Raw genomic sequence first — 14,009 nt, 5'->3', positions numbered from 1 at the left:
TGGATGCGTTACGTTTAGTTTTTTATGGATTAAGGTGGAGTTTTAGAACTATGGGAAACCATTCTAGGAAATAGAAGTGAACTTTACTATTTTACAGTGTTACTCAACACTTAAATTTGTTTATATTATAGTAACCACAATAATATTAACTAATAATAAGTTTAAAACGGATGGTTCTAAAAGTGTTAAACATATTAAACAATATGTTTTCCGCCAATCATATATATATTAATTTGACATACTTATATCCGACACACAAACAACAGTTATATCAGTTTTTATAAAGAAAGATAAAGAAACAAAAGCGCCATTTCCAGCAAAATAGTCGTTCTGTTTATGCTTAGATTATGTTTTTTGACACATATAAAGAATATATATTTTCGTGTTTGTAAAGTTTAAAAAATCTCAAAAAAGTTTTATTTTATTAATTTTTGTTTAAATTTAAACCTTTCAATGACCTTTCATTTCAACCTAAAATTGGCAAAGGTTGGTTTAAAAACTTCTTTGTTCGCCTGTAAGAAAACCAGTAATATCTATGTGATTATAAAGTTCAAATTAGCTCTCAACTCATGGACAACAACATCGTGAATATTCATCACTATAAGTCCATGATGGTTACCAATCAAATACAAATTTGAAATCGAAACCGAGTTAATAAATTACATAAACTTATATGTTTGATTCATCTGTAGTGCGAGCATAAATTATGTGGTGAACATCCGTTTGGTAAAGTAACACTACTTTTTTTGGTTATTGTTTTATATATTTTTACGATAAAAAAATGTTATAATTTTGTAATTATTTGGATTAATGAAGCAAAGATATAAGGGGAGGGGGGTTTAACTAAGTTACATGATATGCGGGTTATTTGACAGTTATTAGCAAGCTGATAGGACACACACTAATTAAGCAAAATTGGTAATGAAATATTTATATTGAGTGAGGAAAGAGAGGAGCAGGTTATACAATGGATAGAATTTAACAACACATGGAATTGGCAGGAACTATGACTCACTGATATTGACTACTCCTAGGTTAGACAGGGTTGAAAGACCTTTAACTGGTTAGTGTTTTCACCCTCGGATCCTTGGAGCTACGAAACTTTTGAAAATTTACTGTTTATAGAGTTAAAGGAGAAACTCACGATCAGAGTCTGGAATCCACAGAAACTGCATGCCACTAGTGCGAACTAGTGTAGGTTTCCATACACTCTTAGAAGTTGTATGGAAATCATTAACACAACACATCATAAAATAAAACGTACGATACAAAACACCAACTTTGATAACATAATTTGAATTAAAACATATAAAAACTGAAAATAGTGCATTATGGGAGGTGTTAATCACAGTAAGGAGGGAATCTTGTTAACTATATTTGGAAATCTACGCGGCGCACAATATAAATGGCAAGATAATTCATTCATTCGTTCATTTTTAACGTTTTTGCAAAAAGTAAATCGTAAATAAAAAATAACCCAGTAAAATGTAGAAACTGTAAGGAAAACAAGCAATGTGTACTTGGGACAAGCTAATGAGAACCTCCACCCCATCTCACCACAGCTACTGTCCTAAGTCGTGGGTTTAGGGGTTGCTTTGAGCCCTGTTACAGAGAACCTAATCCTGCTTAGACTTACCATGTGCTTAAATTTAATACCAGTTGCATTTAATGATAAGGGTATATTTTCTAATCAATTATAGCACGTAACTGGAGTGTAATTAAAATTACCTCAAACAATTTATGTCACTGCCATTACAATCCTAGGAATCCAGATAGAACCTACAATAGAAAGATTATTTGGAATCACTTTTTCCTTTATATTGTGGCATATTTAAGCTTTAGGTAAACTAAAAAAGTTTTAAATTAGTATATTTGCCGGTGTAATTTCAATAAGAATGAGTTTAAATTTCTGAACTATATACTGTAAAGGAATTTGGTTCAAAAAAAAACTTGGAAAGGAATATGGGAAGTAGTTTCTACTTTTTTAGGCAATACATTGTATGTTAATGGGACTATGCACAGTCAAGATCGTATCTTAAAATAAAAACATTCCACGTAAAAGTAAAATAAAAAAACATTTAAATCTATATTTCACATTCGTCACCAAAATAATTAAGATTTAGAAGAAAATTAGTTACGTTTAATAAACCACCCATATTTATTACTTAACAATTTTTTCTCTGTTTTATATATATATATATATATATATATATATATATATATATATATTGTGTAATGTATGGATAGTATATATACATCTTATAAATGAAAATGAATCGCAAAATGTATCGGTATATATATATGGTTTCATACCTTTAGAGGTGAGGTATGAATGAATGATTTAATATTATTTATTTCCTCATAGATACAAAGATCACAGCATATATGCAAAAACAGGACATGCACGGGCGTAACCTGTGTGTGAACAACATGAAATGTAACATATTTATTAAATATTATTAAATATTAATAAAAACACTACTTTTCCAAATTGTTTATTTTTTCGGGCGAGGCCTTTCAAAACCAAAGGTTTCATCTTCAGGCAACTCCACAAATAAATATTTATACATTGTTTGTTACAATTAATACTAAAATAACATATGGTGTAAAAATGTAAATACAAAAATTTTGGAAATATTTCAGCCAGTATGAAAAATTATATTTGACTAGAGTTTAATTTTTGAATAAATTCAACACATGGTAACACTTCAAGATGCTCAGGTAAGTCTGAAATTATACTGTACTGAAACTAATGCATGAAGCTGCCGTTAATGACTTAATCATATTACCCTTTGTGTTTGGGTAAATCTTCTCTCTAGTAACTAAGAGAGGCAGCTTGACATTTAAGTTAGTAATATAGTTTTATTCGTTAATTTAACATCCAAACTATTTAGAACTCCTCCCCTCAAATGTAAAATCTTGAGCCCCTTCCAATACCAATACAAAAATCTTGGTTGATATGTAAATCTTCCTATAAATAATCCCTCAAAATTGTTGCTTGAATTGACACAACAAAACTTTCCAGTTAACTTAAACTTCAATATCCATGAATTTAATCCTGGATTAACGATTTATCCAAATAATATTTTTAAAAACACTTGCTAACCATTGCATTTGAGAGTACTATTTTAATTAGACCACTTAACAAGTGACTTACTACAATCTTACACTTAATAATGGGGTTACCTTTATTATTTCAACATTAACACTTTAAATATTTTCAGTAATACTGGATGTTTAGTAAAAGCAGTGTTATTTTTTCAACTTAAATGGATACTTAAGAGTTTAATAATTGTTGAATCTAGTGTTCTTTTAAACTCAGAAATGAGGGAACAATAATGGCCTTCAAAAATTAACTTTAAAACAAAAACACTTTGTGTAATTGACGACATTAGGTTTCATAGGTTAAATTTGAGACGCCATTTATAGAGTTGAAAAAACACACCAGAATATGCATAAGAGAGCACAGTGTCCTATTTGGTGTTTTCTTTGCGGTTACTATTACCATTTGTACTGTATAGGTTTCCACGCAAAAAAGCTGCATTTGAAGCCAACGGTGTTGTTGTTGATCTTTAATATATTTGCAACATATGAGCAGGTAATTCTTATGGCACGTCAAAAGCGTACACCATCGTGGGAAACAATGGGAGAAACCTACGCAATGGTAAAAGAATATTCTTGAATTAGAATATAAATTAGCTATCAGTATCCCGACTGGAACTCAACATGTGTTCAACGTGCTTATTATTATATTAAATTTTTGAGAAAAATGGATGTCTGGATAAATAATGTAAAAAGAGCAAAGCGAGCGAGTACTTGTGTTAGTTTGCTGACTTGCAGTTTGATTCAATCCTTACTTTTGTTTCGGTAGCACTAAAAGCAAGCAACGTTCTCTTTACATGTGATACTAATTTATGTATTTATTAAATAAATCTCGAATGTCCTATATTTAGGATTTTTATATGAAAATTATATAATATCACAATTGTGTGTTAAACGATTTAATACGTAATAATAACTTAAGTATAGCTCCCATTTCATTGGTCCAAACTATTGCTCATTTAACAGATATGCTATTGTTATAATTAGCAGATTAAAAATCTACTACTACTTAAAATATACCACCGATATTTTAAATATTTACAAGAGATAATATAATTACAAGATTCTTTAGAGGAAATAGAAAGCCTTGTACCAATGTATAAGATTACAATCTGACATAGAGACAATAACATAGTAATTTATTTTGTCATTTAAATCTAATTTTTTCAGGGTCACTATTAAGCTCGTCACCATATTCCATAACATTCTGAACTCATCTGTTGGTTTGTCAGAATGCATTTCGGTATTCACTGCAGAATCGTTCTGTAGCAAATGGAACGTAAATACCTGCTCTTCCAACTGTACGTGCACCTACCGTTCTCACGTTTACAAGAATGTTTATATTTCATCGCTCTATCAATTCTATATTTGTTTTCAAATGAAATATTAAGATTCCTTAGCACAACACTTCGTTTATAACCTAACTTCCTGAGAAAGAATAACGTTTTCTAATTTTCTGCTATTAATATTACAACAAACTGAACTGATATAAATATTTGCAAGAAGGCCTGAAACAGGAGATCCCTTTGCCAACCCATTTTCTTGTTTGTAAACGTCCTTATTGTATTGAAAAAAATTTTGATTAACAGTTGATTTTTTTCAATGATAAGATATAGTCAATTTCATTCATATCTAGTTTACTGTATTTTATTAGATTATCTTTTAGGATTTGAATTGTTTTTTGTTTTGGAATGTTTGAGTACATGTTGTTAACATCAAAAGAAATGAAGAAAGAGTTTATTGGAATTTGAATGTCTCGAATTTAATTTTCCAGATTACTTGAATTTGATATACTGTAATTATTTTCAAAATGTATGTGGGTTTTTATTTTGTTATATAAAAATTTACATACCTTGTAAGTAAGAGAGTTACGAAATTTTACTACTGTTCTAATTGGAATATCCGGTTTATGTGTCTATGGTTGACCTTTTGGTGTAGGAGCTTTTGGGTTTGTCATTTTAAGTTGGTATTGCTCTGCTTATGATAAACTTTTGCATTTAGTTATGGTGTCATTTATAAGTTTTGTGTATTTTAGATTTTGTTGCTGTCAATGAATGTTTCAACCTTTTCTTGATATACTTGACTGTCGATAACTATATGTTATATGCAAAAATGAATGAAATAGACAAATTAATTGATGAAATTAGAACAGAAATCAAATTAACACTTCACCAACGTAGCATTGAAGAAAATTTATAGTAATACACAGCAATGGATCAAACTTATCATTCTAGAGAAAAAACAAGTTCATCTTAAGAAGATTAATAAATTGATTACTCACAGGAAGAAAATAATTAAAAAAACTATGCATTTGATGATAATAAAGATTTCTGCCCAAGAATAAAAAACTTACCATCAATACAATGGCATAAACAGTTTTTTATCACATCTGATAACTCCTCATCAGGAGTTATCAAACTTTCAAATTTAATCTCATTTCGAAGGTTCCCTCTCGAATCATCTTTCCAATGGCATAAACAGTGTTTTATCAAATGAAGAGTTATCAAATTTTCAAAGTTAATCGGATTTTGAAGACCCCCTCTTGAATCTCTTCACTTCCAACAGATCAGCTAAGAACCGAAGCAATACACAAATCACATATGCGAATTCATTGTTTTCGCAGTAGACAGCATACGCTATGTTGCTTAAGAGGAACGGTATCTTGCTGAGAAGCACCACAGTTCTTAAAATTAGTGTCTTAAAGATATTAGTTCATTGGATGAAAAATTATAAACAATTGCATAGATATTGACATTCACTTAAAAGCGCAATACAAATAATGTTAAGAAACTTAAAACTTTGCTAGAATAAAGAAAAGTTATGATTTTATAGCTTTATAAGTAGTATTAAGAGGACGTAGGCATTTCAGTGGTAAATCTTTAGGTTCCTTTTCTACCGATTAAAATAATGTGCCAAAAAGATATAACTAGCTTGCCTTTTAAAATAGTATCAGCTCTTTTCGAATTATTTTTTATTCTATGGTATTACTATGGCAAGTTAATTTTAACAAGATTAAAAATATCTTCACAGAAGATATGTAGGATTTAAACATTCTCCTATTGGAAATGAACTTGGATATCTGTGGATACTGTGAATGCTGTAAGAGTTTACATGACGTGTTGCAAATTCTTCGAAACGTTTGCTAAAAATAAAGGGAACCTAATAATGGTTTTAGAAATGTACTCATTGAGATATTGAGTTGTTTTATAGATTAGCAGTAAAATTATGTAGCACAAGCAATATACTCTCGTGCTATAATGTGTAGTATACGAGGTAGAAATATAGCAAACTAGTGTAACAGAAATAGCTGTAGTTGGATTTAAAATATATGGCTCGTTTCACAGGTTCCTATGTAATATGTAAAAGTTGCACATGATTATAGTTAGTTTATTATAATGATTATATTGAGATTGTATACAGTCAAATGAATCGAAAGAAAAACAAGACAGGTCAAATATATCAATTGAACAAAGGGTTAAAATAACATAAAATTCATAATATTGTGATTGAAAGTATCTCTAATCATGAACATTTAGCATTATCACGAAAGTTTACAGGCTAGAGGGGCCTGTTTGTTTTGCTAAAATATTACCATAAGGATTTATTATACGTTTTATATTGACTTCTACTTGATTGAAAGAAAAAAAGGTAAAAAACATTATATTGGATCATACGGTAGCAAAATATGTTTATAGAACTATTCTCGAAGTTTCCATTCTAATAATAGAAACCAGTCAGTGACATCTGTTATGATGGTGACGGTTGTTTATATATTGAATATTGATATATTGCAGGAACAAACATTTCAATGTCAGGCCGTTGACAGATTGTTGATTTCCTATACAATAGAACACTCGTGATGTTTTGAAATTTTGTCTCAATGGAGTGTGTGGGAGAAAGGATCAATATGTTACTGTCAGCACTGAATACCAACTGTGAAAGGTGTAGATTATATATCGCAAGCGATTTTATTGGTATCTAATGAGAACTGTCAAAATAGAAATAATCAAAATAGAAATAATCAAAATAGAATTCATATATTGTACAAATATTGAAGGAAATAAGTTCATTTATTATAAAACAAAACCAAATTTAAGACTTGAAAAAATATTAAAACTGTTATTTCTTTATAAAACTGTTTTAGCTCAAAATATTTGCAATGAAAACCTAGTCTTAATCAAATTATAATAGTATTTCATAATCAAAAGTGTAACCTCCCTGTGGTTGAATATGTGGACCATATAAAAATATTATAGTTTGTTTATCTCAATAAACTTTGACTTAAGGTGATAAAAGAACAGTTCAAGAAAGCTAGAATACAAGGTAGGGTTCATGCGTATCTCCCCCCTCCCCGCGGCGACTGTGCCGCGTCGTCTGGTGCCCACGCCCCGGCCCACCACTGGGCACCACAACACAACACCCATTCCTGAGTCTTACTGCCGACTGCCTTACTTAAAAATGATAAAGCATTTATTATTATTTTACCATAATGAAGTTACAAACATATTTATATTATGGATAAAGACATTTTATTTATATACAGTATAATTAAATTAAAACCAAGACTTAAAACATGGAGGTAACACTTACTAGTAAACACGTTTGCAGTAATCGTTTTATTTAATTTTAATACATCCTTTGTGTTGTTTATTTTCTTCTCCATTCTATAAGTCTTATTCTTGTTAAATTTAATTTACGCTTTGTAGCACTATAAATGCGTTGTACTGGCTGGAAAAAAAAACTTTATAAAGTAACATATTTGTTAAATTATTATACTTTTATCAACTGAAATAGTAAATATTACGTACTCTGATTAAAACAGTAATTGAAATACTTCAAATTATTAAAAACATAATAGTGTAACATTTAAAAAAGCAATATTAATATCCTACTAGTATTTACGTATTTATATTTTACAACTTACTATTCAAAAATAAATAACGTGTAACAATTACCTGATATTTACTGAAGTTTAGCCAGTTTTTTACTCTTCTTTCGCCCGTCATCTGAATCAGTACATATGTATCTTGTCAAAGTTTTTTTTCTTATTCTCAGATTTCATTCTTATGAATGTTCTTGTACGGACGTAACACGAAATAGCGAATTCGTCGATATCCGGGTACTTTAACGAAAGGATTTTCTGTAAGTTTGCCATCACATTGTCACCCTTGTTTAGGCTATCTCCATGGTAAGTATTAAAGTCTTTTTCCATGTTACAAACTATTTGAAGACAATTATCTGATGTTTCCATTAGTGACTCCTGGATATTTTAGAGCCAATCTTGTTTGTCTGTAATGTTTTGACTTGTAGGATGACCATAAATATAGGATGTGATCAATTTATTCTTTTTCACCCTAAACGCTATGTACCCTGCAAGCATTTTCAGTAAATCAGGATTTCCTTGACAAGCATCGCTGCTCAATACATCTGTCTCTAAAGTAAGTTTGGAATTTAGTGTTTCTATAAACTCATCCTCTTGTACTTCATCACCTTCAATTTGATCTTGTGATATGTTCTCTGCAGATGAGACATCTGTGTTTTCACTCTGTAGGTTGGCAATCAAATCAGCACTTAACGTCGCTGAGTCTTCTTCCAACAGTTCCCGTGCTTTGTTAATGGAACAGGAAAACGGCTTAAAAGTAGTGATTTTTATTATATTACTAACTGCTGTTGGAAGTGGGTGATCATAGAATTTTCCGAGGCCTCTAATTAAGGAAAAGTAGGACTCAAGACAGTCTTGAATACGTCTTAATGGCATAACATACGTGTAACCTTCTTTATTCAGTTCATTATATCAGCCCCTTAAACTGCTAATAGAAATAAGAAAACCTTTCTGAAATGGTAACAACCCGGCCTCCTTGTTTTTTGTCTTATCTTTCTTAGCTCTTTTCCTCTTGGGTGTTTTTTTGTTATCATCAACCGATTGGGTGGTTAGTTCTATATTTTTTCCTGTGTTCAGTGCTTTATTAGTTCCGGTATTGTTTGTTTCAGCACAATTTTGTTGGGATTTTGTTTTAATAACTCTCATTGACTTACACAATTGATGTAGGTTTTCAAGAGCTTGATCTTGTTATGTTAGGTTTATGCCATAACCGTTTTTAATTTATTCGTGGGGTCTTACGGCTGCCTAGAGTTCAATACGTCAAATCCACCATTGACCGTTTTGATGAAAGAGACAACGTGGTCATCCCCATGCAAATTGCACTCTATAGCTTTAGCTAAAGTGTGAGAAAGTAACTCAGTTGCCTTTCTAACATTTTGTCTTTCTGATCCTTTTAGCAAAAGATGGTTTAGTGAAACTTTATATGCAAATTTCAGATCTCCGCTTTTTGCATTTCAATCAGTTTGAAAAATATCTGTGACAAAACCATTTTCCAATCACAAAGCAAATATCCATCATCTAGCAAATGGTTCCTTATAAGTTTTAAAAGGTGAGGAATATCAAAGAAACACCATATATTTCTGTTTGGGGCAAAGGGGTTCTTTATGTTATAACAATTTGGACTTATTTTTAACTGACTTCCAAGTTTTTGGTTTGTTCCTCATCAACTGGCCTATCAAAATCGTAGTATATAGGCTTTTTCCATTTTCCAACTAACACTCGACAGACAACACTTGTACTCCTGAATGAAGACCTAACATTTTATCTTGTACCGAATCGTACCATATTTCTGACAACCTTCATTTCATGAAATGAAAGCACTACGTCCTTTTCTAAGTCCGTGCATACTTTAATTTTTTATTTTAAAATGTCTAAGCTTAAATCTATCAGGCCTGGTTAACAGTTATTTGGCTAATTCGTCTTTTAATAGTGCTTTCACTTTTAACTACATCCTTAACGTATTCGAAAGCTTTCTTAGATATATATCTGAGAGTGACTGCTTTGGATATATCTTCAGATTTCCAGTTAGTGCATTTCCCCTTCAAAATTACTTGCTTCTGTGAGTCAGAGAAGAAAGTTTCATGTTGGTTTATTTTAAAATTTTAGTGAGTTAATTTCTTCCACAGCAGACGCTAGTTTAGACTTCAGAGTGGTGATTTCTTCCGTTAATTGTTTAATTTCTTTTTTACTGTCATCTACTTCTGGAATGTTTTGTAAAGGCTCAGTGTTATTTACTTCTAAAGGAATCTATAAAGACAGTTCACAAGATTCTGAATTTACACTAGTTGTGTCAAAAATTTCGTTCACAGATTTTTTAATTTCACGCTTGCTAGCTCGTATATTTCTATCAGTTTCAGAAAGCAATTTGAATTATGGCACGGCATTACTTTTTAAAGTTCTTTTAGACTTCAAACCAAGTAACTATGCTCGTAAGTCTCGTTCAAAATTTTCTTCACAAAAATGAGCAGAACATAGCCTAGCACTGATATTATATTAAACTTATCCGCTCTCTTACATGCTTGGAGCCACTGTTGTCGCAGAACTTTATCCTTTGGGAAACGGAAAAAAGAAATCCCATGATTTTGACTATTTCTTGAGTGGTTCGTGCACCCAGCAAAACACACAGCAAGGCATGTTTGTTACGCACAGAAACACTTACAACAACTACAACATAACCACAACTCAGTAATGGCGAAGCAGACGTCAGGTAACGAAACGAGGGAGAGTGGCGGGCGGCTGGCCAGCTGGGCACCTGTGACGTCACCGGCGTGGCTGTCTACTGCGCACACAGCGCGGGAACCCTTCCTTGTATTCTAGCTTCCTTGGAACAATTTAAGTCACTAAATAAACAATACATAGGCTACTATAATTATGGTTACATGATTGACACTGTAAGGAAGCTGGTGGATTGAATAAAACGGCTACATTGAAAGATAATGAACAAAGTTTTGCAATTCTCTGAAATATTTAATCGAACCTCATTTACATGCATTTTAAATTCGATGTTGCTAGTGTAAAATTGATGGTTTGTGTAATATTGTAAGTCTTAAAAGTAAGTTTATTCTGAAGATATCGTTCGGGTAGACATACAAATAGATCGACAGAATATATTTTTTCCAGCCCTTTGAATGATATTTCCTCCACTGACACTCGGCTAATAAAAGACTACCTGAAGTCAAAATACGTTCGTGATACCCCTGATATGAATCAACAGCTACCCTATTGATAAAATATATTAAATTATGTTTAAAAATATTTTCTCTTACAGAATAAGTTCAACCGTCTACAGACTGATATAAAAGGCAATTATTTACAAAAAATTATAATCTTATTTGGTATTTTATATTTTACAATAGAGAGGTAAGGATTAGAGTACAAGAAAAATACTATGAAGACAGTAACCAATCTTTCAAAAAATATCAAAAATACATCAATTCTTATTTTAATAATTATTTTTTATCTAGCCGTCTTTTACCGTTTTTTAGACATTTGTGTTGGCACCTTATCCATAATTAACATAATTAAGTAATAGTCATAATAATTAACATAGGAATTTACTGAATAAATTACTACGGAATCTATGTAGGAAAATATTTTACTTTGGGTTATATTGAAGCTATGTTTTACACTAACAGTAATATACTCCATATCGTTACATTCATTTACGAATAGGAAGCTAAGAAACCAATGCACATTTTATCGCGTTTCAGGGACATCAAATTTGAGCCAGTATGGTTTTATTTAAGTACCAGTGCTGTTTTTCAGTTCGTGTACATTAAATATAAGCTAAATTATTGCAAATTCTAATATTCTGTGACTTTTTTACTCTTATTCATATTTCTTTATAGTAAAAACTCATGGAGTATAGTGCATAAGTAGGTATGGAAAAGAATAAGGTATGATTTATATTTATAAACTCAATGAAAAATGTGTAAATTTTTTTGCTGAAACTAAAACTATATAAAATATAGTTTTTACAAATAAAATACAATACAATAGATACATAGATAGATATTGTAGATCGTTTAGTTTATACAATTTTATTAGATATATAATAAAGGCTATCATTAATGGTTAAGTAAATATCATATCTATCGGTTGTATTTATAAGTACTAGTATTCTACACTACGCATCATATCAGGAATATCGTGTCGTGATTCCCATGCAACGTTTCAAGTATAAAGGCCATGTTTTACTATCGTGTTAAAATGTCATATGATAGTACTCAATTTGTTCACAATTGTATTTATTCTGGTATTCTCTCTTTGCTATCAGGGTTACCTGTAAGAATAATCCAAAAATATTCTTAACGCTTCTTAATGCCAAAATCGTATTTTATCTAGTCTGGGAAATCGTTACTAAAAGAATATATTAAAATTATGCAGAACGAATTAACAAAAAATAAATTTAAACTACAATATACATTAACATTATACGTTTTGTGAACGTCTGTTATAGTATGAATGTTTACGTGAAGAATTATATTTGAATATGTTTGAAATGTTCATATTTTAATAGGTTGTCCTTGATAAATGTACTCGTTATAGTACTGTTGAATACATTTTTTGTACTTTATGCCACATACTTACGCATGCATGCACGCACGCGCGCGCACACACACACTATCATTATGTGTCTTCTTATGAATGAAATCTATTTCAACCCTATAAAATTATATTTCCCATGTGGGTATACACATTGTGGAGCAGAGCGTAGTAATGAACAAATACCGTTACATCCGCTATACAAAATTATCCGTACTATTTTAAAATTGCCAAGATATTATACGGAATATACGATATAATCAATAATATAAGTTCTAGACATAAAGAGGAACGAGTTTGGTTTTTTAAGTGCCAAAACTATAAAAGTTTACACAAAAACTCTAGCTTCGAGTTTTGAACGCAATATATTATCCAGTTCTTCTCCGAAATAAAACGTGTTGAAATAATTCTTTAAATGATCCGGGAAATTAAAATATAGTTTTCCAAGCTGCGTGCTTTTCACTGGATTGAAGAGCCGAAAGGATCTGGCGCTTTATGATTTGGTCTTAAAGGCCCTGGAGTAGAGTATAGTATCTCCTTCAATAAAGAACTAGAAAAAAAGAAACACACTTGTATTGATCTAATATAAGATAATTTAAGTAAGTATTTAGATCACACTGATTTGGTATTTTAGTGTCTCATATTAATAGGCTAGCATTACTGACGACTGGAGTAGATAATCTTTAATAATATTGAGATTGTACTGGAAATTCACAATATACAGTTATTTACCTTAATTACCGATCCAAACATTTTTTCATCGCTCCTCATAAAAATGTAGATTTTGAAGTGTATAATTAGGTTAGTAATCTTAGTTGAAGAGTACTTTCCAGAGTTAGTTACAGTATACAAACCTAAATATATTATCTCTGGCATATAGAAGTTACCAATTTACTCCCACACAGCACTTTTGTATTTAACTATTTAGTTAACTACCTTGCATAATCTCTGGAGCTTACTTTTTAATAAACAAGAAGGAACTTTCTTAATGTAATTAGAAATTTACTAACTGCAGCAGGGTAACCTGCTTAAAGTTATCGAGAGTATGTTCATAGAATAACAAAGTTGTTTAATAACAGAAGTGTTTGCTCACGTTAACCTACATTTTTCTAATATGAAAATTGTTAAGGGCGATACATTCTGATAGACTAAGATATTTTAATCAAATTAAATATCAATGTAGTAATCGATAATTTAATCCTTTAATTGCAAAATTAGATTTAAAAAACATGATAGTTTTTTTTTAAATACCAAAATAATTGAGTTAGCACATTTTTTTTTGTTTACATAGTGCAAAAAATGTTTATCTTTTTAGCCTTCAGGATAGTTAAATAAAAGTCATGGTGTTATATGGTGACTCAAAAAGAACATTGTCTAAAATCATACATATTTTTAAGCTGATTATACATTTCAAGAGGTATTTGCTTCTGTATTGTGAAAGTTTTGTTTAATATACGTAAACAAATTACTGATTCGGTAA

This window comes from Homalodisca vitripennis, unplaced genomic scaffold (assembly GCF_021130785.1).
Source record: "Homalodisca vitripennis isolate AUS2020 unplaced genomic scaffold, UT_GWSS_2.1 ScUCBcl_2014;HRSCAF=6347, whole genome shotgun sequence".
Lineage (NCBI taxonomy): Eukaryota > Metazoa > Arthropoda > Insecta > Hemiptera > Cicadellidae > Homalodisca > Homalodisca vitripennis.
The sequence above is the reverse complement of the archived record's forward strand: the minus strand, read 5'-3'. Positions refer to the sequence as shown.